Below are 26,412 nucleotides of genomic sequence, written 5' to 3' on the forward strand. Positions count from 1 at the left end.
GTCCTGGAAGGCACTCAGCATCCTTAACTTCTATCAACTTGAGAGTAGATATCTTGATCTTCTGTGGGAACTGAGGATGCCCAGCATCTCTCATGTCCCTCAGTTTCAGCAAACAGTGCAACTTCTGCAATAACCAGTTACTGCTTTGGCTGTCTTGATCAATTTCTGTGAGAGTTTTAGAGCAGCAGCAAACACTTTATGCAATGAATATTGAAACTATTAACATGATGATACACATTTGGTATCAGATATTTGTACTCTGTGCTGCAAGTTGTGATTTTTGGGGAAGGAAAAAGAGGATGAGTACCATCGCTATTCTTATGTAAGGAACACCAGAGGTGGTCTAAGTTGCCGGGAGTATTAGAGCAGCATTATAAAAGGTTTCAAGGTGAGCTGGATGAACCAAATCTAGTCGAAGTCTGAATTCTCTTGCTTTATGGGAGCCTTTATTACCATTTTTTTTCCCCCAGGAAGAAAAGACTATTCCCTTCATTTTGGTTGGAATGGTGCTTTAGTTGAACGCTCAGCCTGGATTATTATTAAAAAAGTCTGTAGAGAGGGCAAAGGGATCCAAAACACATTGTGTTTTTATTAAACGGGGGCAAAAAGCCAACAAGAACGTCACTAAAAATGTAACATTTTTCCACAGGGATACACTCTCTCCTGTGGTTCCCATTTTATAAGAAAAAGAAACCTACGGTCTGCAGGCTGCAACTCACTTTCCTGTTACTCAACCCATTGGTGGACAATAATTTCTTTTTCAGAATTAGAAAGGTAAAAATGATAAACTAGAAATGCAGTTTTTGAGCTGTCAGCTGTGTTCAATCTTCTGTCTGTTGAACTTCCATAATAAAGTAAGAAGAGGTTCCCTGCAGCATCTCTTTCCATTTGCAACCTGATTAATTGCATTTTTTAAAAACATCTTTCTACAACAGCCCAGAAAACTGACTTGTTTTCTGCTCCTTATAGATGAAGCATACACACATGACCTGTAGTTGTCATTCCCTCCTATATTGATGTTTGCTGGCTGCCCCCCCCCCGCCATCCCCCCTCCCCCCCACTTTCCTATTGCTAGCCTGGCCTAGCCCTCTCTTGCTGACTGAACTGATTGGTTTGGATTTTGTGCTGATTATTTCACTGAGTAGACAGGCACTAAGGCTTAGTTGAAACTGGTTAATTCTTAAGTGTTCCTTTTGCATAAGTGCTAGAGCCATGTTGCTCCCATGCTATTAGAGACAAGGTTGGTGATGTAACACCTTTTATTGGGCCAGTTTGTGTTGGTAAAAGAGAAGCATATGAGCTACACAGAGCTGCTCTTTAGGTATGGGAAAGCCCATAGCTAAATACAAAGTCGAACAGATTGTTTAGAATAAGTAGTTCACAGGTTCTATAAGACTATTCAAGGTGAAGTGACTTGTTAACACCGCAACAGAAAAGGACAAAAAAGGAGGAGTTAGTGGGTTGCAAACAGTTGTAATAAGCAATAAAGTCACTGCCTTTATTAAGGGCATATCTGCACGTACAGCGCTGCAGCTCCATTGATGCAGCACATCTGGTGAAGATGCTCTATGTCGATGGGAGAGAGTTCTCCCATCAGCATAATAAAACCACCTCCGCCAGTGGCAGAAGCTATATCAGCAGGAAAAGCTTGTCCGCACCAGTGCTTTTGTTGGTGTAATTTTATGTTGCTCAAGGGGGGGGTGGTTTATTTACATCCCTGAGTGACATAAATTCTGCTGACCTAAGCTGTAAAACCAGGGGTTCTCAAACTGGGGGTTGGGACCCCTCAGGGGGTCGCAAGGTTATTACATGGGAGGTCACGACCTGTCAACCTCCACCCCAAATCCCGCTTTGCCTCCAGCATCTATAGTGGTGTTTAAATATATTAAAAAAAAAAATTAATTTATAAGGGGGTGGGGTCGCACTCAGAGGCTTGCTGTGTGAGAGGGGTCACTAGTACAATAGTTTGAGAGCCACTGGTATAGACATAGCTTAGACCAGGATTTTTATTGTCTAGCAAAGTTATGAATGTAAGTTCCCAGGCTTGTCTCTTGAAGATGTTGTTTTGTAAATTCCCTTTGAGGATAAGGGCTTAGAAGTCAGGTAATGGAGTGATTGTTTTGTGAACAGTGTTTGTGGTGCCCCTCTGCCATGTACATTGGTCAGACCAGACAGTCTCTATGCAAAAGAATAAATGGGCACAGATCATATGTCAAGAATCATAACATTCAAAAACCAGTGGGAGAACACTTCAGCCTCCCTGGTCACTCAGTTACAGACCTCAAAGTCTCAATTCTGCAACAAAGACTTTAAAACCAGACTCCCAACGAGAAACTGCAGAATTGGAATTAATTTTGCAAACTGGACCCATTAAATTAGGCTTGCATAAACACTTGGAGTGGATGGGTCATTGCACAAAGTAAGAACTGTTTCCCCATGCTAATTTTTCCCCTACTGTTACTCTCACCTTCTTGCCAACTCTTTGAAATGGGCTGTCCTGATTATCACTACAAAAGGTTTTTTTTCTTCTGCTGATAATAGCCCACCTTAATTGATTAGTCTTGTTAGAGTTGGTATGGCAACACCCATTTTTTTCATGTTCTCTGTGTGTATATATATCTTCCTACTGTATTTTCCACTGCATGCATCCGATGAAATGAGTTTTTGCCCACAAAAGCTTATGCCCAAATAAATTTTAGTCTCTAAAGTGCCACAAGTACTCCTCGTTCTTTTTGCTGATACAGACTAACACGGCTACCACTCTGAAACTTGAAAAATAACAAGTCCTGAGATGCACCCTCCCCAGGGGTCTCACCCTGACTGTAAAGCTGAAGTTAATCAGCATTTATTCTTGGCAGTCCCTCCTGCCCTCTCTCCTGCATGTTCTGCTTACATGGCAATGGTTGGCATCCTGCTTCAGAGCAACTCCCCTTCTTAGGTAATGTCTGTCTCCTTATGCCATACACTCAGAGGTTGTACAAGACGATATGCGGCCCTAGCTGAAACTTCAATGTACGCCCTCCTCCCCACTCCTATAAGCCTAGGGTGGCAGATTTAGTGCTGCCACCCCTCTGACATGATGGGAGGTGGCGGAGTGACATTGTGACCTGGTACGTGAGATGCAGTGCCACTCATGGAGGGTGACTGGGCTAAATCTGCCACCATAAACAACTGCATAGTTTGCTTTCAGCTAGAGCAGCCACTGTACGTGCTCAACTGCAAGGCTCCCGTCCCCTCCCCAGTCAGTCTTGCCTCACCTGTATAGGAAAAAGGATTGTTCCAGGGGGTGAGCCAGTAGATGAGACTTTCAAAGTTGATAGCCCCACACTAATGTCTTGATTGATAGTCAGTGATCCTTCAGTGGAATGTCAAGCCCCTTTTCATGGGCAGGATGGCTATCTGTAATGTACCTTAGTAGGCTTGACTTGCACAGGTTTGCAGTGTTGTCCTAGCTGTGTTGATCCTAGGTATTGGAGTGATAAAGTGAGTGAGGTGGTCCATTTATTGGATCAACTTCTGTTGGTGATAGAGACAAACTTTTGAGCTATGCAGAGCTCTTTTTCAGGTCTTGTCTTTTTCACCAACAGAAGTTGATCCAAAAAAAAATGTTGCCTTTCCCACCTTGTTTTTCTTGAGCAAGTTGAGACGTGATCAGCACATAATACAAAATGGAGATCATAGTGTAAAAAAAAAAAAGTTCACAATTCGATACAGATGAAGTCCACTGTATCACAATGCCCACTGCCCCATTTATCTTCCCTTTCATGTAGCCATCTGCTACTCCATTTCACACCTCATCCTTTGCCTTCTCTTCTACATCTTGCACTCCTTAAATTTCATCCTCCTCCCCCCTCACAACCCTTTTCGTCTCGTCTTCTACACCATTTCCCTTCCCCTGAAAGGCTAAAACGATAGCTTTCATTTTGTTTAAGACTATTCTCTGCAGCTTTCTTCACTAGGAAGAAAGGTCTGTTCTTAACTTGAGTTAGCAAACTTGAGGTAAAAATCTTAGTGATTACAAGATGGTTTGTAGCTCTCACTTAGACTATGGCCTTACTTTGACCATGTAACTCAAGTTAAGTACACAGCTTTTTTGAACTTCTGAAGACAAGGTCTGCCAGGCAACGTCTACTTGAAAACTGCTCAGCAGAATACCTTCTGATTTGTTAGTGTAGAAGGTAGAGATTAGGCTTCCAGCATATAGGGTAGAGAGAGTCCTGCATTTCCCACTGGCAGAATGAAGAAACTGCATATGAGATGAAATGGGGGAATTTAGCTGAAAGAGTGAAATAGGAGGAGGGGGAAGAACACTATATGAAGTAAGGAAGAGTTGTCCGTCGTCGTCATCACCACTCCCATAACTGCATTGGTCATTGAGGCACCATCACTGATGAGCAATCTACCAGTTGTCTCCACCCATGACGATTGTGTGTGAGTGCTTGAGTCTCTGTGAAATCCATTCTTGTCCACTCTTTTTTATGTTGCCAATCTCTCTCTTCTTCTCTTCCTCTGTCCCTTGGAGGGTGATCTTGTTACATGGCTGTATTACTTCAGTTTGCGCTTTTTCACAGTCGTCAGGAGGTCTTCATATGACCCGCGCATTGGGTGAAGATGTTGTGGACCTTTTTATTAGTAACATAGTCGAAGTAGGAGAGGCCCAGGATTTTACGGAAGCATCTCATCTCTTCTACCTGTATTTTCCATTCAAGTTCTGTTGTAAGGATCCATGTCTCTCACTCATACAGAAAAATGGAGATGACCAGTGCATGCAGCAGTTTGTTTGGATTCCAGGGAGATGATGATGTTCCTCCAATTGGCTTTAGCTTTGCTGCTGCTGTTTGCACAGTTCTTGCCAGTATTTCTACCTTTGATCCTTCATCAATGATGTTTGCCCCCAAATACTTGAACTGTTTCACTTTCTCCAGCTTTCGTCTATTGACAGTGATATGTGAGCTGATCCTGTCACATTTGTTTGTCATTAGCTTGGTTTTCTCTGTACTCATTTCCATGCCGTATTTTGTGGAGGTTTCATTCAATTGTTTCACGAGGTTGGCAAGTTCATCTTCCAGGCCATCAGCATACCAAAGATTTGAGATTGTTCACCCCCACCCCCCCCCAATGCCGACTCTGCATATGTGATCTTCCAGGGCATCAGTCATTATGCAGTCCAAGTAGATGTTGAACAGTGTGGGCGAAAGAAGGCAGCCTTGCCAGGCTCCAACAGTGGTGCGAAACCACTATTCAATTGACGAGAACTGCACTGCTAGCCTTGGCGTACAGTTGTTTAATGGAAAGAATAAGATTATGAGCAACGTTATACTTCTTCCCAGAGAGCTTCATGCTGTACTCCGTCATACGCCTTCTTGAAGTCAACAAAGACATGGTAGATGTCCTGCTGGTGTTGTAAGTACTTCTCACATAGAACACGAAGGTTGAAAATCTGTTCTGTGGTACTTCTTCCAGTATGAAAGCCAGCCTCTTCGGTAGCGATGATATTCTCCGCTTGTGGCTTCAATCTGTTCAGTGTGACTTTCAACATCACTTTGGTGGGATGGCTAATTAAGTTTATGGTCCGGTAATTTTGACACAATTACATGTTGCCTTTCTTTGGCAGAGTGATGATTAGTGACTCTGTCCACGTGGAGGGCCACTCACTGGTCTGCCAGATCTTGTTGCAGATCTTCGTGAGTACATTTATTACTATTTCTTCTCCGTTCAGCTGGGATGTTGTCAATAGCTGTAGCCTTTCCATTTTTGAATGATTTCTCAGCTGTCTCCACTTCTTCGTGCAGTATTGGAAAGTCATCCTCCTGTGTTGAATCTGGGCTTTTAGGACACTAGGATCTCCATTTGTCTGGTGGTTGTATAGATCAGAGCAGTAGTTTGTCCACCTATTGGTGATGTCCCTTTCTTCTGTAAGACTGTGTTCCCTTCTTTATCTTGAATTGCATTAGCTTTGGTCCATCTTTCCTTCATCAGATCTTTTACAACCTGGAAGGCTCATTTGCTATTTTTATTATTGATATTCTCTTCAATTTTAGAGCATTGTTTTTCAATCCATTTCTCCTTGGTCACCTTCATTCCTTTCTTGATCTTTCTGCTAATCACTCTGTATTTATCAGCTCCCTCACTGCTGTTCTTGTCTCTCTTAAGTTCTCTTCTAATGTCACACATGTGTAGTATTTCATTTGTGACCTATGGTTTTGTTGTCTTCGGTGTTTCCCAAGGATGTCTATTGCTGCCTCATTCGTTACAGTGTTGAAATTGTTGGTTATTGTTTCTACATCTTCTTTTTGAGCAAGCAGTGGGGCAAATTTTCCACCAATCATTGCTTGGAATGACTCTGCAATGTTTTGGTCTGAGTCTTTCTAAGTCAATCTTCGTTCTGGTGAACGGTTTTCCTTAGCCACAGCCAAAAGTTTAGCATCACAAGGTTGTGATCACTTCCAATATCAGCACTGGAGAAAGCTCCTTGTTTTAGCTCTGTTAATCCCAGAACGAAATAGGTTTTGCACTATGATGTAGTCCATCTGACTGTGATGTAGGCCATCAGGTGCATGCCATGTTGATCATCTGGATGCTTTATGTGCTTCTAATGTGTTTGCAAGAACCAGATTGTTATAGCTGGCAAACTCCAAAAGTCTCTCAATCCTCTCTCATTCGTTACCGCATTACAGAACGGGCCACAATAATCTTGCCAATCTGCCTGTGCGTCAGTACCCACTTTAGCATTCCAATCTCCCTCTACAATCAGGATATATTGCTTGTGTACCTTATCGATGATGTCTTGGAGCTGATTGTAAAATCTTCAATTTGCTCATCATTATAGTCTGTTGTGGGGGTGTAGACTTGTACCACTGTGATATTAAACGGTACTGCCTTTAGACAGAGGGAAATAAGACTGCTGGATGTTGGGTGGCATGCTAATATTGAATTCTTGACATCTTTATACACAAGAAATCCTACATCATTGACATGTTTGTCCTCTTCATTGTAATAGAGTACATAGCCTTATTCCATTAGCGCCTCTCCAAATTCTTCCATCTGACCTCAGAGATTAGTAGGAGGTGCCAAGTGTATTGTTCCATTTTGTACGTGAGTTCTTTCACCTCCCATTTATCTCAATGTCCTTGCATTCCGTGTGGCTATAGTGATATCATCTGTTTCACGGATCCTTCTTGTTGGGGTTACACCAGTAGTATACTTGTTGCATCCGTCCTGGTTGGAGACGGATGGTGTGGTCATTATTAACCCAGGCTGCAACCAATCCGGTATGGACATTGTTGACTTGCTCATCATACAGTGTGTCTTGGGTAAATTTCTAACCTGGCGGAACCCATCCCTGTCCAGGCAGCCCCCTTTTAGTTGCCTCTTATCACATGCATGGAGGAGCAGTGAGCCTATTCTGTCTCTGGACCCACAAGGGGAGGTAGGAAGAATAAAAAGAGGAAAAGCAAGGGATGGGGAAGAAATTTAAAAAAAATTAAATTCCTTCTCCCCCATAATTAGTCCTGCCTTGTCTGTAAAATTCTGGAGAGAGATTCTTCCCACCAAATGAAAAGAGTCTTGAAGCTGGGAAGAGCTTGATTTCCGCATATCTGTTGTAGGGATGGGGAGAGGACAAAGAAAAATGTGGGGTTTGGAATAAAGTAAACCTCTTCACACAATTCCCAGTTTGAAACGCTATCTGTATTGAATAGAGGTCTTGAGTGTTTTGCTTTTCCAAACCTCCAAGGTAGCTGCCTGACCAAGAGCTTAGCGGTTGCAGAGCAGACTGTCCATGTTCAGCAGAGATGCATCTGTCCAGGTCTTGCGGAGCAGGATTCTGAATTAGGGGTAGCGAAAAACTGTGACAGCAGTCTGAAAAATCCAGGCTGTATATTAGACAGGCACTGTTTTGCTTAGATTAACCTCATCCAAAGTGTGTGTGGGTTTTTTCCTGCCTACAATACAGGAAGGTAGAATGGTAGCCCGGTTTATTGTTACGGTAATCAGTATTCTAGCACCACCCCATAATTGACAGTTTTTCAGTCTGTCCAGGAATCTTGTCATGTATGGTGACCCGTTTCTCCCCCCAAAACAAACAAACAGACAAAACAGTTGTTAAACTGATACAGTAAGGGTGTGTTTTTTTGTTTTTTAAATTTCCTTGTTGCTACCTTTGTGAAGGAGGGGAGAGACATTCCTACCTTAATCACCTTCTAGCTGTTGCCCCCCATTTCTGTCTGTGCTCTTCTAGTTGTTCCCCCATTTCTATCTGTGCTTTTTTTATTGTGTTGACGTTCAGTTGAAATTACAATGTAATGTCACAGTATATCAAGTAGATCCAGTATTATTGGAGATGCATTTTGCCCTATTTGCCTGGCATGTTAAGCAGCAGTAAACTAGTTGCATCTATTTGCTGAACTGAGAACAGTTTCAGCTGAATCAAATTATTGTGAAGAAAAGTACATACTTGCATTTCTTCTTTTAAACAGGATAATCATGTAGTTTGCATGGGACTGTTTTACGTATTCCTTATACAGCACCAAACACAATGTTGGCACCCAATAAATCAGAATAAGAAATTTAAATGGAAGACTGGAATGTTTCTTTTGCTTTAACACAGCCCTATTTTTCATTTTCATAGCTTGGAGATATTTTAGTCTTGTGTGTTTTCAATGAGAATTGCTTGGGGAGGAAAGAATGAGGAGGATAAATTGAATACTTTTTAAGCACACTTCCCTTGTATGCATGAGGTGTCAGTTGACTTCAGGAAAAAAAATTCTTTTTGTCTAGACTATTTTCTGTTTTAGAATAGTTAAAGACTTAAATGCCCCTCCCCCCCCCCCTTTTTATTTACCCCTAAAGGGAAATAAGTAAACTTCAGAAAGTCTTCAGTTGCTTTCTCCAGGAGATGTAAATCATATGTTTCTAATATGAAATCTTAAAATAGACTTTAATAGTATTGGGAACTACAGTTGAGCTGTCTTGTATCCAGTCTGGCCTAAAAATCCAGTGAAAAGAAAGTTCTGCCAACTGGATCATACATTAGTGTTAACTGTATCTTTTAAGAGATGATGAGCAGAGATCACTTGTCAAACATACCATGTAGTAACTTTTAAAGATGCTTGTTGTTTCAGTACATTTTTCTTGCATTACCAACTTCTTCCATAAAGTTAACCACAAACCATATTATTGGGGACTCAGCTACAGCCTGTGGTGAGTAGGAAATAGATTAAACACAGGTTTTCCCTTTTGTTAAGCTGCCAGCAATGATGTCAGTAATGTTAATGATCCTTACCTCAGCTCGCTCCAGTCCTAGCACCATCTATTAGAACATTTGTCTTTTGTGTGCTGTTTTGTATGTTGTTAAGGAAACACTGGTGCTTCTTGATAAGAAACAGTAGGACACCCAGATGATGACTTAAATCTATATCAGGCGCTTTCCCCATTGAAACAATTTAAATAATGTTTTCACCTTAGTACACTGGGGAGAGGACAAATAAAATGCTCTTACTGTTTTGACAGAAAAACTTAAACATTTTGAGTCCTTTTTAATTTAGTAAAATTTTGGAAAATATGAAATGTATTTTTAAATGTACTACCAATGGATTGCAAACTAAAATTTGTTATGTTCTGTTTAGGCTATTTTGAGTCTGTAAATCAGATGCTGAACATGTGCTACTGGAATCATAGTATATTATCCCTGCTGTTTCACTGTTGTAGAAAATTTCAAGTAAAATATGTGGCATAAACTCTGGACAGCAAGTTCAGTACCTAAAATTAGAACATGATGCAAAAACACCATAATAAAAGAATAATTTCTGCATTTGCCATCGAATAATTTTAAAGGAGACACCACAACTTCTGCCATTGAAAAGCATACTACTCGTCATGTAACGTTTGTCAGTGTGAGTCCAGGTTGCACAGTCTAACACATGCAAATTAGTGAAGCAGATTTATCTTTGTCAGGATAGGCAATATAATTGGGCATTACTTAATTAACGGTTTAATTCAGGAACCTTGTATAAAATATATATGTATAAAATGATATACAGTTCCATATTTAATTGTGCCGTGTATATCCGAGTCATAACTTTAAAGAAAAATTCCCTCTCCTTTTTGGTTTTCTGCATTTGCACCTGAAGTATTGTGTTAAATCTCAGTATGGTGCATTAGTGAGATCATATATTCCTAATGCTCTGGTACTCACTTAACTTGAGGTTTATTCAGAAATCTATTTTTGCAGTTTAATTTACTGGACAAAACAATGAAGTCAAAATTTAATTTTGGTCCCAAATGGCCAAAATTGAGAGAGGACTGGATTTTTATTTGACAAAGGTGAAAACTAGGGAATAATAAACAGCCTGTTCAAGAAGAGGTAGTATATAGCTGTTAAGTTTTTGTATTTCAGCATTGAGTATGAGTATGAAATCCTGGACTAGAGTAATTTAATGTACAAATAAAACCTCTTAATGTTTAGCCTGCTGGGATAATCTGTAGATCATTTTGTAATAAACTGTCTCTAACTATATTCTATTTTGATTGTATTTTCATCTTTCACAGATGAGGATCCACTGTTACGGATATTTTCTGAGGAAAACTCCAAAATTTTATTTCAAATTGCTGGGTAACAATTTGGGTCAATAATTTGGCCATCTTAATATCAGTTCGGCCCCCAGACTGTACTTGCCTTTTGGAGACTCTTTCTCCATGACTCTTGCTTCTGCAGCCGAGGCTCTGAAGTGGCAGGTTTCATACAGAAAGCTAGATTGGAAAGCCAAAGGCTCAAGGAAAGGTCTGTGTCATAAACAGATAGCTAAGGGTTAATGTCTCTTTCACCTGGAGCACCTGACCAGAGGACCAATCAGGAAACCGGATTTTTTCAACTTTGGGTGGAGGGAATTGTGTGTCTGAGGTCTTTGTTTTCTGGCTGCCTGCTTTCTCTGAGCTTTGGAGAAGTAGTTCTGTTTTCTAATCTTCTGTTTCTAAGTGTAAGGACAAAGAGATCAGATAATAAGTTATATGGTTTCTTTTCTTTGGTATTTGCATGAATATAAGTGCTGGAGTGCTTTGATTTGTATTCTTTTTGAATAAGGCTGTTTATTCAATATTCTTTTAAGAAATTGCCCTGTATTGTGTCATCTTAATACAGAGAGACCATTTGTATTTTTTCTTTCTTTTTATATAAAGCTTTCTTTTAAGACCTGTTGGAGTTTTTCTTTACTTCAGGGAAATTTGAGTCTGTACTCACCAGGGAATTGGTGGGAGGAAGAAATCAGGGGAGATCTGTGTGTGTTGAAGTGGCTAGCCTGATTTTGCATTCCCTCTGGGTGAAGAGGAAAGTACTTTTTGTTCCAGGACTGGGAACAGAGAGGGGGAGTCACTCTGTTGGGATTCACAGAGCTTGTGTCTGTGTATCTCTCCAGGAGCACTTGGAGGGGGGAAGGGAAAAAGGATTATTTCCCTTTGTTGTGAGACTCAAGGGGTTTGGGTCTTGGGGTCCCCAGGGAAGGTTTTTCGGGGGGACCAGAGTGCCCCAAAACACTCTAATTTTTTGGGTGGTGGCAGCAAGTACCAGGTCCAAGCTGGTGACTAAGCTTGGAGGTTTTCATGCTAACCCCCATATTTTGGACGCTAAGGTCCAAATCTGGGACTAAGGTTATGATAGTCTGCATCTCATATTTTAGACAGCCCTCACTCAAGTGTCCTATGGGGCAATTTAGCTTTCTCTGTGCACAGAATGCAGTTTCTCCCTCACATTCCAATCTGGGCAGGGTCACCTTCTAGCAAAAAAGCTGCAAACAGGACTGATAAAGCTGACTCCAGTGACAGGTGGTCTCTCTCACTATCTTCTTGTGAGTCATAATGCCAGAGACCTTGAAATGAGCCTCAGCTTAGACAATAAACACAACTTCTTTGAGGGTCCTAATCACCTGAAATATTTCTAGAGTAATCCCTGAGCCCAATGTCACTTCACCCTTTCAATCAGGAGCACAGAGCCAAACGCCACAGGGGAAGGAAATATTATTTTATTAATAAAAATTCTTCCTCCTCGAAGGAGGAAGAGTCACTGTCTGAATCAGGATGAGAGGATCAAAAAGAACAACCTCCTCACCCCCCCCGAACGCCCCCCCCACCAACATAATAAAACAAAACACAGAAGAGAGAGCATTTTGATACTGTGGCCAAGGTCTGTGGCTCTTCGATAAATATTTATACCCCCTCTCATGCTCTGTGGGGAGATATCATAAGAAACTAATAGGATTTTCTAACCATCCGTAAGACTGGGAAAAAGAGGTTAATGTCCTTTGCTGTGTCACCATCGTCCTCCATCTGGGCTATTGTACCTAGCTTCTGCTGCACGTCACTCTGCCATTCCAACCAGGCTGTAACGCTCAGCTGCCATTATGGATCATCTTTAAGGCTCTGTGTCTGTCATGGAAGTCAAGGATTCCATGACCTCTGTGACTTCTGGTGTGGCTGGCTCTGGGGCTGCCAGAGCAGATCAGGCAGTCCCGGGCCAGTGACCTGGCCGCGGTTGGGACAGTTTGGGTGTTTGAGGGAGTTGAGGGCTGGGAGTTGGGGTGCGGGAGGAGACCCTCTCTGGAAGTGGCTGGCATATCCCTGCAGCTCTAAGGTGGAGGGGCGAGAGGGCTCTGCGTGCTGCTCCTGCCTGAAGACACCACCCTGCAGCTCCTATTGGCTGCAGTACCTGGCCAATGGGAGCTGGAGCTCGTGGCGGGGCAGCACACGGAGCCTTCCTGGGCTTCCTTCCCCTTAAGAGTTGCAGGGACATGCTGGCCACTTCCAGGGAGCTGCGCGGCGCCTGGTAGGGAGCCTGACGGGCCGCCCCCTGTCACCTCCACCCAACACCAGCAGGGGTCCCAGGCGGTGCACCACCTCCTGTGCACCCTCTTTCCCCCCCCCCCACCAGCGGGGATCTCAGGCAACCACCCTGCAACTCCCTGGTCTAAGTTTTAGTTAGGGGTGTATAACACAAGTCATGGACAGGTCATTGGCTGTGAATCTTTGTTTACTGCCCATGACCTGTCCATGACTTTTACTAGAAATACCCGTGATTAAAACATAGCCTTAATCATCATACCCCACCACCTTCTACATCAGATTCCCCCCGAAGCTGCATGTGGAAGGATGAGAGTGGCCCACGATGCAGAACAACAAATGTCAAGAGGCCTCTTGTCCCACCACTTACTACTTTATAGTCCTCTTGCCTTCATTTTAAATACCGTTGTTTGCGTGTAGCAGTCAAAGTCCAACCTGGTGACACTACAGAAGATGGACAAGGCTATCTTTCCTGGTGGCTAAAGACTCAGCATTTCCAGCTGAAGGTTATTTTGACCAGAAAGAGTGGGCTCCTCACTCAGGAGGACTTACGTGGAATTGTCTGACAATCTGTAATCCCCATATGCCTTGCGTGAGCTGTGCTAACGTTGGGTAGTACTGCATGTGTAGTGCCTCTCAAAACTAAAGATTTCACAGCCTAAGAGCTTCTCTCTGGAAAATGTCTTTTGACAACCACTTTCTCTGTGCTCACACTAGGTATGCCATATATCTCTCTCACTCTGAATACTGGGATACAACTCTGTTTCTTGTAAGCATGAGAGTCTTTGGTCATTGAGAGTGAATTCCTATAAAATTGGCTTCCTCCTTTCTTGTTATATCAGTATAAAATGTTATGGAAGGCAAGAAACAAGGTGGTCATGGAGTCACCAGAAAAGTTAGTTTATAATCCAGGCACCTGCCAAACACAGTGCAAAAGAGTACAGATCATATGGCAAGTTGAAGTAGCCCCTGAAGTACAACAGGAGAAAATACCATTTTGCATTGGTGGTTGGAACAAGTTTGGGGTGAAAGGAGTTAAAGTGATGATGGATATTTTCAGAGCAATCTTCATGACTTCCTGCCAGCTGTGTCTTGAGTAGACCTCTCCACCCCCAAATAACCCCCCTCCTCCCCCGATTGGTGCCAGGCTCTTTAAATTTGGGAACTAATAGGTATTCGCCATTGGTCAAAATTAAGTTCCTAAACATTATCCAGAGCAGGGGGATTCTGAGCTATGGAAGAATCAAATGCATGGTTTTGTCTTAAACCAACTATGGAAATGGCAGGACATGAAGGCAATCCTCCATCATTTATTACAGATTGGAGTAATACAACCCATTCCCTGGCAGAGGAAACTCAGGGGCAGTTCCTCATCCTACTATATTTCTAAACGGGGAGAATTAGGGATAGAGGACTGGGCTCTGCCTGAACATCCGAATAAGTGTCTACAGGAGCCTATGATCAGATGTTCTCAAGTCTACTTGACAACTATCTACAGAGACCTTTTCTGTCTTCCATAGATCTGAAGGAGGCTTGTGTTCATATTCTCATTGTATGATCTTACAGATAATAATCCTACTTGGCACATGGATGCCATCTTTTTCCACTCTGATCATTAGTGTTTGGTCTGGCAAAGTGCTTCAGGATCTCTTCCAGGATCATGGTAGTTATAATAATGAATAAAGAAACAGGAAATGATCTCATATCACTTCCTGGACAGTTCTGTTAATCAGGGCTCTGTGTTTAGAGAAATCAGATACAGAATGATAGTTTCTGAAGCATCTTAGGATATAATAGGTACTGTAAGGTACAAAGTCTTGTCTTGTAGGAATGTTAAACAAAAATGGAGGCACCCATGACAAAAAAACAAATTGTGCCTTAACAAAAGTCCAGTCCCTATTGAAGCCTATTGGGAATACTGATTTCGTGCACAGATAAGCTTCCCTGACAAGAACTCATGTGAGAGAAATCCATTAATTCCTGTTTATCCTGTCAGTATTTCACCCTGTCCTGTCCATTGGCTGAGGTGAAGGTCCCATGGTTTTGTTTGTTCCCTCAACAGAGGAACACTGGAAATCCTATTTAAAAAAGAAAAATCAACCTAGCATAGTATCGCCTGATGCCACTGACTCAGAGAACTATCACAAGGGCCAGTCCTCCATCCAGGGCCAGAGAGGCTTATCCTAACTGTCTTGTGTTTTGAAAGAGGTGACAAAAACAAAAATTGACACAGGTTATTAACAGTAATAGCCCCTAGAAAGAAGTCTACAAAATTAACTTAAGTCCATGGGCTAAATGTGATGTTGGAGTCGGTTAGAGGTAGCCTGGAGTTCATCCAGGAGGACCTTTTAAATGGGACAAATAAATGTCCAAGTTAAAAGGTCTGTTCACTACATTGTGTTGTTATGTTAAGTAAAAGGAGGTTTTCTGCCCATCCCAATGTTAAGAGGCTTTCTATGAAGGCTACTCAGATTTCACCCTACAAGGTTGTAGAGCACAATTTTCAATTCTGGTTCTTATGGTGCTAACTTGATTCAACTCCTGTGAGAAGTGTTTTTATATTCCCTGTCTATCAAAGTAGTCTTCTCAATAGCTACTACCTCTCCCAGGTGTGTCTCTGATTTTGTAAAAAGCAACGAAGAGTCCTGTGGCACCTTACAGACTAACAGATGTATTGGAGCATAAGCTTTCGTGGGTGAATACCCACGTTGTCAGACGACATGCGTCAGACACCCACAAAAGCTTATGCTCCAATACGTCTGTTAGTCTGTAAGGTATCACAGGTCTCTTTGTTGCTTTTACGGATTTAGACTAACACAGCTACCCCTCTAATCTCTAATGTTGGGAGCTCTTTCTGATGAGACCCAGTATTGTCCATTTAATTCAGACAAGGGCGTCCTCACAAGATGAGAATCATTCCCACAATAAATTCAGTTATTTTGTCACAGAAGTCAAGAAATACTGTAAAGTTTTTAAGTCTTAGTGGTGAAGCACTTCATAAGTTCTCATTTATGTACACACACACAGACTCCACAGATCTAAGGCCCTATTTATGCTATATAGTTACGGCGATAGTACAGTGACCTTGAGGAAGCAGGTCTGCTTTCATTATGGATGTTATCTTTGTTTTTGTTGTGTGTGGAATCAGTCAGACCATGCACTACAGTTGTGTAGTTATAGTATGGGTTATCAGCTGTCCTTGCTCCAAACTATTTTACAAGGAAACTGAAGTTGCTTATATAACTTCACAGTAGTGTGTCAGGAGAATTTTCAGGAAATCTATACAAGAGTATCGTATCCTGTTGTAACCTTGCAGATGTAGAAGGTGTGGTAATAGATCTGAAACTGACCCATGTTGTTGTTACTACTACTACTACTAATATCCTTTTCATGGTGCTTTTCTAAGGAACTACTGAGAGCCAGCTTACATGTATTGAAAGCGTGCTGCAGTTACTGCTCCATATATTTTTGACCAGTCATCCTGAGTCACAGAAATTCCTAGATACACAACCTTCCCCAGCGTTCACCCTGTTTCACTTTCCCAAAGGTTTTGGTAGCTTATGCACCTAGTCTTCCATAATTACTATTTTCTTCAGAACTGCTGAAGTTTCTGAATGGTTTCACTAGGTAATATTTCCCTGTCTCCAGTAAATGCTTTTTCTCTTGTGTACAGAAGACTGGAGAGTAACACCCAGAGATTGCACCAGGTTTATTTACAAAGAATCTTGATGGTACTGGTTGTGTTGACGGAAGCAAGAGAGGATTTTTATAAGTAATGCATGACAGATTTGGGAGTTGAGGTAGATTACAGAAACATTAGATAATAGATATTATATATTGCTTTGACGCTGAAAATTGTTTTTATTTATTGAAAATATCTCAAAACAACAAGCTTGACATAAGTAGAAAAACTGTACATTTCCCTCCGTGTTTCTTCCACTGTGCAGGTTGGAGCATGTGACTATACTACTGAGTACAGTTTGTTCTTGCACTAAATTCATTCAGCTATGCTGGATTAGAGCCAGATATGAAATGAAAAGCAAATCATGCACATTTCACTACTTCTCAGTTTAAATTGGTCAATTTCTTTCTTTGTCACTCCTCCTTTAATAAAGTGTGGCATTACTGTCTTTTTATAGGTCCAACATAGTTGAAAGCCGTGAAGCTATGTTAAGCTGTATATATATATTCTAGTAGGAACATTCCAGTAGATTGCAATATGAGTTCAGGAGAAAGTTGAAAGTAAATGAGAGATCTGTGAGAGAATTCTCCAGGGAGTTTTCACAGCATACCGCACATCATTTGCAAGGATAGATTTTCCTTTCACTTGGAGGACCACGCAGAGTAAGTTCTGTTTCTTGGGAAATGAGAGAGTACAGGACAGGAGGCCTTTTCAGTTTTGACTTGTGTCCCTATCGGAAGTCTTTATTTGCAGGGGGGAAATATATTGTTACTCTATCTTTTTAGGACATAGTATATGTTATGAAAAAATACACATTTAATAAAATCTGAATCTTAGCTTATAAATTCTATTTAGGCCAGAAGTAAAACAGAAAGTAGTGGTGTCATGGAGTATTTTTCACTGGTGGGTGGGTCACTTTGTCAAAGTCCTAGTTTTAATGATGTCATAACTTCCCTACTGAGAGTAGACTCAGAAGCAGAATTATGGCTGCAACATCCTGTGAGGATTGCCTGTACGATGCATTAGTCCGCATCAGTGGGATGTAAATTCTAGTCTAGTAGTCCTGATGCTCTAGGGAACTTCTAGTGCATGCCACTAGGGTCAACATGGGCCAGTTGATGCATGACATGCTGGATTATACTAGAATTTATACCCTGCTAGTACAGACTAACACACCGCGTGGATGAGGCATCGATATTCTGTCATTGATATGAACTACATTTTTAAAAAGATGTCAGTGGATATCACCAATATGTCCTGACTTCTGGCTCCCTGGGAATATTCAAAATTTGCATTTTTATAGCTTTTTATAACTTACTAATGGTCAGTGGTGGGCATGTTGAGTGATGCATGGCACCTTCTCATACAAGAAATTGTGCAGATGGGTAGGCTGGAAAGTGGGGTCAGAAATGTAACCAAAAACTTCCTTGCAGAGAGTACAAAACACCCCAGAAGTATAATGGTCTGGACTTTTTTCTTTGATATAGAAACTGGTGTCAAGGAATCTAATCAGTATAAACACTTTTAATTGTTTTCTTTTTTCCACATGTGACTCTCTCAAAGACATTTAAAATATATTTCTGGTTTTCAGCATCTTTGATACTTCAGTAATTATTACATGTTTTAGTACTGTTTATATATGTTACTCTTTTCTAAGGTGCTAAAGACTGAAGTTTGAATGGCACATGTCATTTTTGTTGTTCAAAGCAGTAATTATAAGCAGTGTGTTTACTAGCCTAAGATGGTTACTTTTTTCTCTTTCAATTTCAGAATGATGACCTATACAACCTCAGCAAATCCTTCTTTTAACTCATGGGTATCCAGACTATAAATGTTACATGAATCACAACTAGGACCTCACATCCTCCTCCTCGTCCATAGATGGGTACGATGCATCAGTTCAGTTTGTTTACTTTACTTTACTTTACACAAACCTCAGGAGTTAGTTGACTGAACTGCACATTCTATGTTGTGCCAAGCAAAAGCACTGTGACACCTGGACAATGAGTCTCTATTACTTCATCCTCTACCATAAGGACTTAGCTGGACACAATGAACTGATGTGCCCACCACTATGTCATGGTGAGAATGGATATTGTACTAGCACATTTACATGATACATTACATTTCATTTGCTGCTGAAAACCTGTATGACAAATCATCCTTGTAAATTATTACATACAAAACTGTTAATGTTGGTTGAAGAGTATTAAATATTTAACATAGGTTTTGATTTATACATGTACTTTTTTTAATTAAAATGTAACTTTTCCTACAGCACATCTTTTTTTGATGTGGAACTGAGGTATACTATATTCTGTTGTAAACAGAGTGGGGAACCTGCTTAAAACAAGGCTAATAAGAATAGAATAGGGTACTATTCTTGTTTTAAGATTGTAATTCAGAAATAATATAATATGAATCATTGGCCCCTGGGCCTTGATTGTACAGTCATATTTACTGATACTATCAGTTGTAAGATAACCCTGATGTTGAGCTAAATTCTTTCCAAAAGAAAAAAATAATAATTTTATACTCCTCTTGTAAAATAGGCTGTATTAACTCAAATGAAGATAAACTTACTGTAGATGGTATTTACAAGTATCAACTTGAACTCATCTGTTGCACAGAAACTTACAAAAAGTAGAAAAAAGAAATCAAAGTCTTCCATTGTATATATTGTTAGGAGAAAAAAGGAAAAAAAAAGAACCATGGGTGAAGTCTTCAAATCAAAACTTCCTGGAATGAAAAATGTGGGTGTTTGTAAATTCTGGAAATCTTTCTATACATAATAAACTAGATACTGTTTTATCTGCTTATTTTTTTCCTGGTAAATTGTCTCAATTGTCTACCCATGCACTCAGACATTCTACTGACATTTTCTTTTTGTGCTACCATGAATGGTGGCAGGTTACCATAGACCTTGCTACTTCTGAGTTCAAATTTCAAGCATAGTTAGGTAATACACTGTATTAATAGGGAGCACACGTCTCTGTGTTACTTCACTCATACTCTTTTCATGTTTCCAGGAAATTATCACTCCTCCTCATTCCACAGAAGTCAATGAAAAAATTCACACAGGCTTCATTGGAAGCAGTGTGTGGACTTCCATGTTTAGTTTAAAAAAAGTGGCCTAGACAATTTTTTGGAGTTCACTGTGTGCTAAAGAGGCAGTGGGGCAGTGCTGCTTCTGTGGCACTATTCTGTGCCCTTCTCTGATTCAGAGAATTTCCATGAATAGCACCTGCAGGGCTTCACTATTTTGATGTGGGGTGGAGCAACAGAGGTCAGGCTCTGCTTCTGGATTCCCATGTGAAAAGATGGTCAAGCAATAATATAACTTGAAGCTGTAGTGGTTCATCCTATGTCCTTTCTGCTGCTTATGTTTAGCAGCTCTAGGCCACTGTCAGTTCAGGAGCTGCATTCCCAAGGAGAGACAGGCCATTGGAACAGTACCTATCTCTGCAGTATGGCCCTTGAGCTGCAGGGGATGGGTTTCTTTTCTCATCCTCCTTCAAGATAGGCAGAGTTAGAGTGTGCTGCCTTTGAAATTCTTGCCTTTGCCCACAAAAAGCCTCTCTCCAAAGAAGTTGATGCCAGAAAAAGGCTCGAACCCTTTTCTTTGCCCCTCTCCTATAGAAAACACCAATCTAGTCCCTTGGATTTGGTCCATTTATTCTTGAAGGGCATTGACATGGTTTTTACTGAAGAAACATTAATGGCTACACCATAAAGCACATAAATGTCAGACCAACACTTGTAAACCTATGTTACCTTTCTTCATTTGCGTTGCACCTTGGAATCCTTCAGCTTTTCTTTACAAATTTAAATTGCAATTAAAACTTGCATGTGTTTTAAAGTAAATATCTGGCACACAACTTTGTCTGTTTTAACAAATTATTATAATATGAGTGTTCACTGCATTTCATTCCGTTGCTGAATATTGGCCAGTGCTGCTGTTAAATTAACCTTGATGCCTGAGTATTTCGTGGCCAAAGCACTCTGCATTGTTTCAGATAATTTGCATGTTCTAGCAATTATTCAAATAAATAGGTTGTAGCTACCGTAAGCTACAATTAATTGTTTTTTTTAAAATGAAGTATTGAATACCCTTTCTATTACATATCTGTGAACAAAACTTGTGTAAGGGTATTGACTTTTTATTCAATTTAATTTAAAAATCAGCGTTTGCCATCATATTGGGTGGAAGGGAATGTGTTGAGTGAAAGCACTCTTCCATTCCTGTTGCAGTTAACACTGTTATACATAGTGCTAACTTTAATTTACTCTAACTCTTTTTATGTTGGTGCTTGTTTTTTCTTAGTAAAAATAAAAATGCCTATTTCAGCAAATATTTATTGAAAAATCTCATGAAGCAAAATGCATTCATAACAAACTTAAATCTCGTAATATTTTTTCTCCTTGTTTTTACACTTTTCCACAACTTACTTAAAAAAAAAACAACATTCGGACATCATGAAGGAAACCCTATTATATTAAAGCTTGTAAACCTTTTCAAGAAATATAGTATTATCTGGTTGGATTATGCATTTTCTTGTTCTGTTCATTTCTTAAGTTACTAAACTGTACAGTTGGGATCAGTTTTACATCGTTTATTTTCCCTGACTGGTTTTGGCTTAGTTTTGCCTTCAATCCTTTTCAAAGGAAAGCTGCTTGTATCTAAAGTTTTGTCTGACTGGGACAATAACAATTTAGAAGTCTGTTCAGGGCCGTCCGGGGGGGGTGGGCAGGTGGGGCAATTTGCCCCAGGCCCTGCTGGGCCCCCCACAAGAATATAATATTCTATAATATTGCAAATTTTTTTTATTGAAGTGGCCCCTGAAATTGCTTTGCCCCAGGCCCCCTGAATCCTCTGGGCAGCCCTGAGTCCATTCATATGTGGCTTTAGCAATAGTTTCATATCACCATTAGAGAATGAATGGAACAGAAGCTGGAGAAAGATTGAACCAGTCTCCTGTGGTATTAGCAGCATTTATACCTTATGTTCTGAGGATTGCTGTAGTCAAGCTCAATTTGCTGCTGAGCTGGCACATGTACCACCGAACTGTAAACAAATCCTGATCCTTTTAGTCTTTGACACTAACCTGGTTTGCTAGAATTTTAAATGTCAGATGTCTCAAATAATGTTTGTGTCTCAAATATTAAACATTTTCCAATAAAGGCACACTCAGGAACAGGAAGGAAGTTATGTCCATGTTATGGGCAACTTCTAATGCTGTCTTCTGTCTATTATGTATTTAAATAATAGACTATTGGAGAATCTTGCTTTCAGCTCAATTTTGTCAGAAGAGACAGTTCAGTCTTTCTCCTAATTGACATCCTTTAGAATACAATAGAATATCAATTGAAATGTATTAAATATTTTTGATCTTTTTCTACATTTTCAAATATATTTATTTCTATTACAACACAGAATACAAAGTGCACAGTAGTCATTTTATATTTTTATTACAAATATTTGCATTATAAAAATAATAAACAAAAGAAACAGTATTTTTCAGTTCACCTCATACAAATACTGTAGTGCAATCTCTTTATTGTGAAAGTGTAATTTACAAATGCAGATTATTTTTTGTTACATAACTGAACTCAAAAACAAAACCATGTAAAACTTTAGACCCAACAATTCCACTCAGTCCTAATTTTTGTTCAGCCAATCGCTCCGACAAACAAGTTTTGTTTACATTTACAGGAGATAATGCTGACTGCTGCTTATTTACAAGTGTCACCTGAAAGTGAGAACAGGTGTTCGCATGGCACTTTCGTAGCCTATATTGCAAGGTATTTATGTGCCAGATATGCTAAACTTTCACATGCCCCTTTCATGCTTTGGCCACCATTCCAGAAGACATGCTTCCATGTTGATAATGTTTTGGTTTTTTTTTAAATGCGTTAATTAAATTGTGACTGAACTCCTTGGGGGATGATTGTATGTCTCCTGTTCTGTTTTACCCACATTTTGCCATATATTTCATGTTATAGTAGTCTCGGCTGATGACTCTGCACATGTTCATTTTAAGAACACTTTCACTGCAGATATGACAAAAAGAAAAGAAGATACCAATGTGAGATTTCTAAGGATAGGTGCATCACTCGACCCAAAGTTTAAGAATCTGAAGTGCCTTCCAAAATCTGAGAGGGATGAGGTATGGAGCATGCTTTCAGAAGTCTTAAAAGAGCAACACTCCAATACAGAAACTACAGAACCTGAACCACCAAAAAAGAAAATCAACCTTCTGCTGGTGGCATCTGACTCAGTTGATGAAAATGAACATGTGTTGGTCTGCTTTGCTTTGGATTGTTATCGAGCAGAACCCATCATCAGTATATATGTATGTATTCGGGAGTGGTAGTTGAAGCATGAAGGGACATATGAATCTTTAGCGCATCTGACACGTAAAATCTTGCAATGTTGTCTACAACAGTGCCTTGCAAATGCCAGTTCTCACTTTCAGGTGACATTGTAAACAAGATGGGGGCAGCATTATATCCTGCAAATTGTAACCAAACTTGTTTCTCTGAGCAATTAGCTGAACAAGAAGTAGGATTGAGTGGACTTGTAGGTTCTAAAGTTTTATATTGTTTTATTTTTGAATGCAGTTATTTTTTATACATAATTCTACTTTTTTGAGTTCAACTTTCATTATAAAGAGATTGCACTACAGTACTTGTATTAGGTGAATTGAAATATACTATTTTGTTTTTACAGGACAAATATTTGTAATAAAATATAAATATAATGTGAGCATAGTGCACTTGGTATTCTGTGTTGTAATTGAAATCAATATATTTGAAAATGTAGAAAACATCCTAAAATATTTAAATAAATGGTATTCTATTATTGTTAAACGGTGCGATTAATTGTGCAATTAATTTTTTTTAATCACTTGACCGCCCTAGTTTGCTTTTGAAATGTTTAGCTTTTTCAGTGGACTAATTTCAAATCAAGAAAACCTAATTAAAATACTTACATTTAGTTTTAGGCATTAATAATTTACTATAAAGTGTCACTAGTGTTTTAACCACTTCCTACAGAGGAATGATATTGAAGCCAGTGATTTTATGTAATGTAGCAAGGGACATAATGTTCTCTAACACTACAACTTGTGCAGGATAGCCTCAATCTTGTCTCCTTAGGTATAGCCTGGTGGAGCTCCTTTAGCTGTCAAGCTTTTTGATTCCTGAAGTCAGTAGTAGTAAGGTAAAGCACAGATCAAGTCCCCTGCTGCACTCACCTGTTGAGTATAAATGCTGTCCAAATGTTTCAGTTGGTTCCTTTTTGATTATAGTCATCAAAGGAGGTTCCTGCAAGATCTAGTGCTACAACAGGCTGTTGTTCCAGCTGTCTTTCACATCCCAGAAATACTCATCAGGTATCCTTTCTTGGTTCCTTCCAGTCCTGCTTTTCAGCCCAGGTATGTTTCAGTAGTTCTAAATCTGAGCCCTCTGCTTTTGGTGCATCTCTGTGAGATTTTAGTGCTTGCCTATTTTTGGGATTGAAACTCATTTCTGTATTGTGTTTATAGTTTGCTTGTGTGGAAGAAAATAGTCTTCACTCTCAGGTTGGTTGCAACCAGTCAGAGACAGTTTATTTTCCTGACACTTGCAAGGAGAGAGTACACACGGGCAAGGGTTCCCCCCATCCCAGGCAGGTCTCCGTTAGATAAACAATTAGGGCAAGCATTTATACCTTTTTGATACAGACAATAATGATCAACAACCATATCTTGTTTATATATATTCCTTCCTGATATCTCACTTTTTCTCATTAATTTCTGCCACAGTCTACATTCCATTCTTATCTAACACAAGGACAAAAACCAGTATCTCTTACAGTTTTTTGTTCCACTCACTTTCCACTTGCCCAGGCCCTGCCTGAAATCTCACGTTATTAGAGCTTGTGTTAGCCTGACTCCTACTTTATTCCTAAAAGTTAAGATATCTGCATTCAAATTCCTTTTATTCTTTTCTCTGCTTCCACACTTGACATGTTTGCATATGAGGCAGTTTTGTGGACTAAGAAAATGGAAGCAAGTAATATAGAGACTCTCACGCTATTGGGTAATAGATTATTTTGATCTTGGCTGCTCATGAATGCACTTTAGGAACAATCTGTAGCTAGAAATGTGCCTGGCAGGAGGAACACAGTTGCAGACAATTGGTTTATAAAACCAATCCTTATAGGAAGTTTCTGGATCAGAACATGAGAGACCAGATTTTCCTACAGTGTGAGACTCTGTTCCCATCTCACTTTTAAGCAGAAAGCTATCAAAAGGAGGTTGTGGTAGTAAGGGCTGCCTTCTCCATCCACTGATGAAGGAGACTTCTGTATGCCTTTCTACTATCCCTTCTAGTAGCAAAGGCCTTAGCAAAGCCTAGGATTGAAAGATGTTCAATAATCATAACTGCCCTGTACTGGTCCAGAAAGGTATGATTCTCAACTGAGTTTTGTTGAGCAAAGTTGATGCAATCAGGCTGAAAATCTAACCTCAGCTCATCACTTGGAAACCACAGCTTCTTGGATGGGGTCTCTGAGCAGGTGCCTCTTGTCCCCTTGCCATTTTATAAGCCATCTGGCAGATAGCTGTACAATTTCATGTTGCTTCCTCTCTTTATACTTTCTTCCAGCTTGTTAGAAAGATCTATGTTTTTGACATTGGGGTCCACCCCCATTGGTCAAGCATTCTCCATTGTCTGTGTGCTCTCTGAGAAATCTCCATTGTATACATTTCCTGGGATAGTGGATTCTCTTTAATGGACCATCAGCACATATGGCTACTCCACTGTTTGTACTTGAAAAGCTAGTTGTGGGTGTTCCCAACCTCACAATATATTTTAGTAACACACAAGTAGCAAAACTTCATAACGTCACATACAATGATAGCTCGTGCAATCCAACAGTATATTAATGTTCAACAGATCAGACCTTTAAAAATGATACCTCACAAGGCATAGTTTTTACAAAAAATAATTATATGGAAGTGATGAATATGGGACTCCCAGGGTGTTGCTCTGTGGTATGGAGTGCCACAATGTGTTCCTTTTGTCAATTCATAGCAAAATGTGCAATTCCAGTCTGAGTCTTGACAATTTAAACTCCATGTTGATTTAACAGGCTGGTCTGAGTTTTAATTTAAATAGCTCTTCCAATTTTATATTTGCTTCATCAAGTCCAAAAATGTGTGTGCAAAGATAAATACAGCCACATTCTCAGCATATCAAAAGTATGAGAGCCCCAAAGTGGTCTCCTTACATACTAATACACTGTATTCAGAAAGAAAAATGTCACAGCTAGTTACTTCCTAAACATGGACCTGATCAGTTCTTACTGACATCAGTGACAAAACTCTCCCTTTGGTTTCAGTGGGAGCAGGATCAGACTCTTCAAGCTGCATAAGAATACCAATCCAATAAATGTAACCAACCAGGTGTGTGTGTGTGTGTGTTTTTAGAGAGATTGAAGTAACCTAGCTTAACTTCGTCTTTAAAAAAAAAAAAATTTGCTTCATGGTTCTGACTAGGAAATATATAAATGAGCCTGTCCCATTCTCAACTCTGTTTGAATTGATGATGTCTGTTGTAAAAATGGTTCTTGAAGCACACAAGCCATGAGACTGTTCCATGACCTATGGGTAATGCTGCTTGGGAATTCCCATAATACTACACAAACATAAAGAGCCTGCTGCCTGAAGATGCCTCTTACACCAGGGCTACACCAGCATCTGTCATCTCTGATGTTATATTAAGAACTCTGAGATTGAAAGCAAAAAGCTTTATGCCCTCTTGAGATTAGACAGGTGAAACCAGTCGTATAAAAGAAACTACAATAGAACCTCAGAGTTACGAACATCTTGGGAATGCAGGTTATTAGTAACTCTGAA

At 40.0% G+C, this 26,412-nt stretch overlaps 1 protein-coding gene across 1 annotated transcript in view; it reads left to right on the forward strand.

Moving 5' to 3' along the window:
• The window catches only part of IRS1 (insulin receptor substrate 1), a 91,244-nt gene extending 71,473 nt beyond the window's left edge, over positions 1–19,771 (forward strand). The window contains exon 2 of the mRNA XM_030576267.1: positions 18,281–19,771. The gene's annotated coding sequence lies outside the window, so the exon portion shown is untranslated. The remainder of the gene's footprint in view (positions 1–18,280) is intronic.
• The last annotated feature ends 6,641 nt before the right edge of the window (positions 19,772–26,412 follow it).

The sequence above is a fragment of the Gopherus evgoodei genome, chromosome 9 (assembly GCF_007399415.2).
Source record: "Gopherus evgoodei ecotype Sinaloan lineage chromosome 9, rGopEvg1_v1.p, whole genome shotgun sequence".
Taxonomy (NCBI): domain Eukaryota; kingdom Metazoa; phylum Chordata; order Testudines; family Testudinidae; genus Gopherus; species Gopherus evgoodei.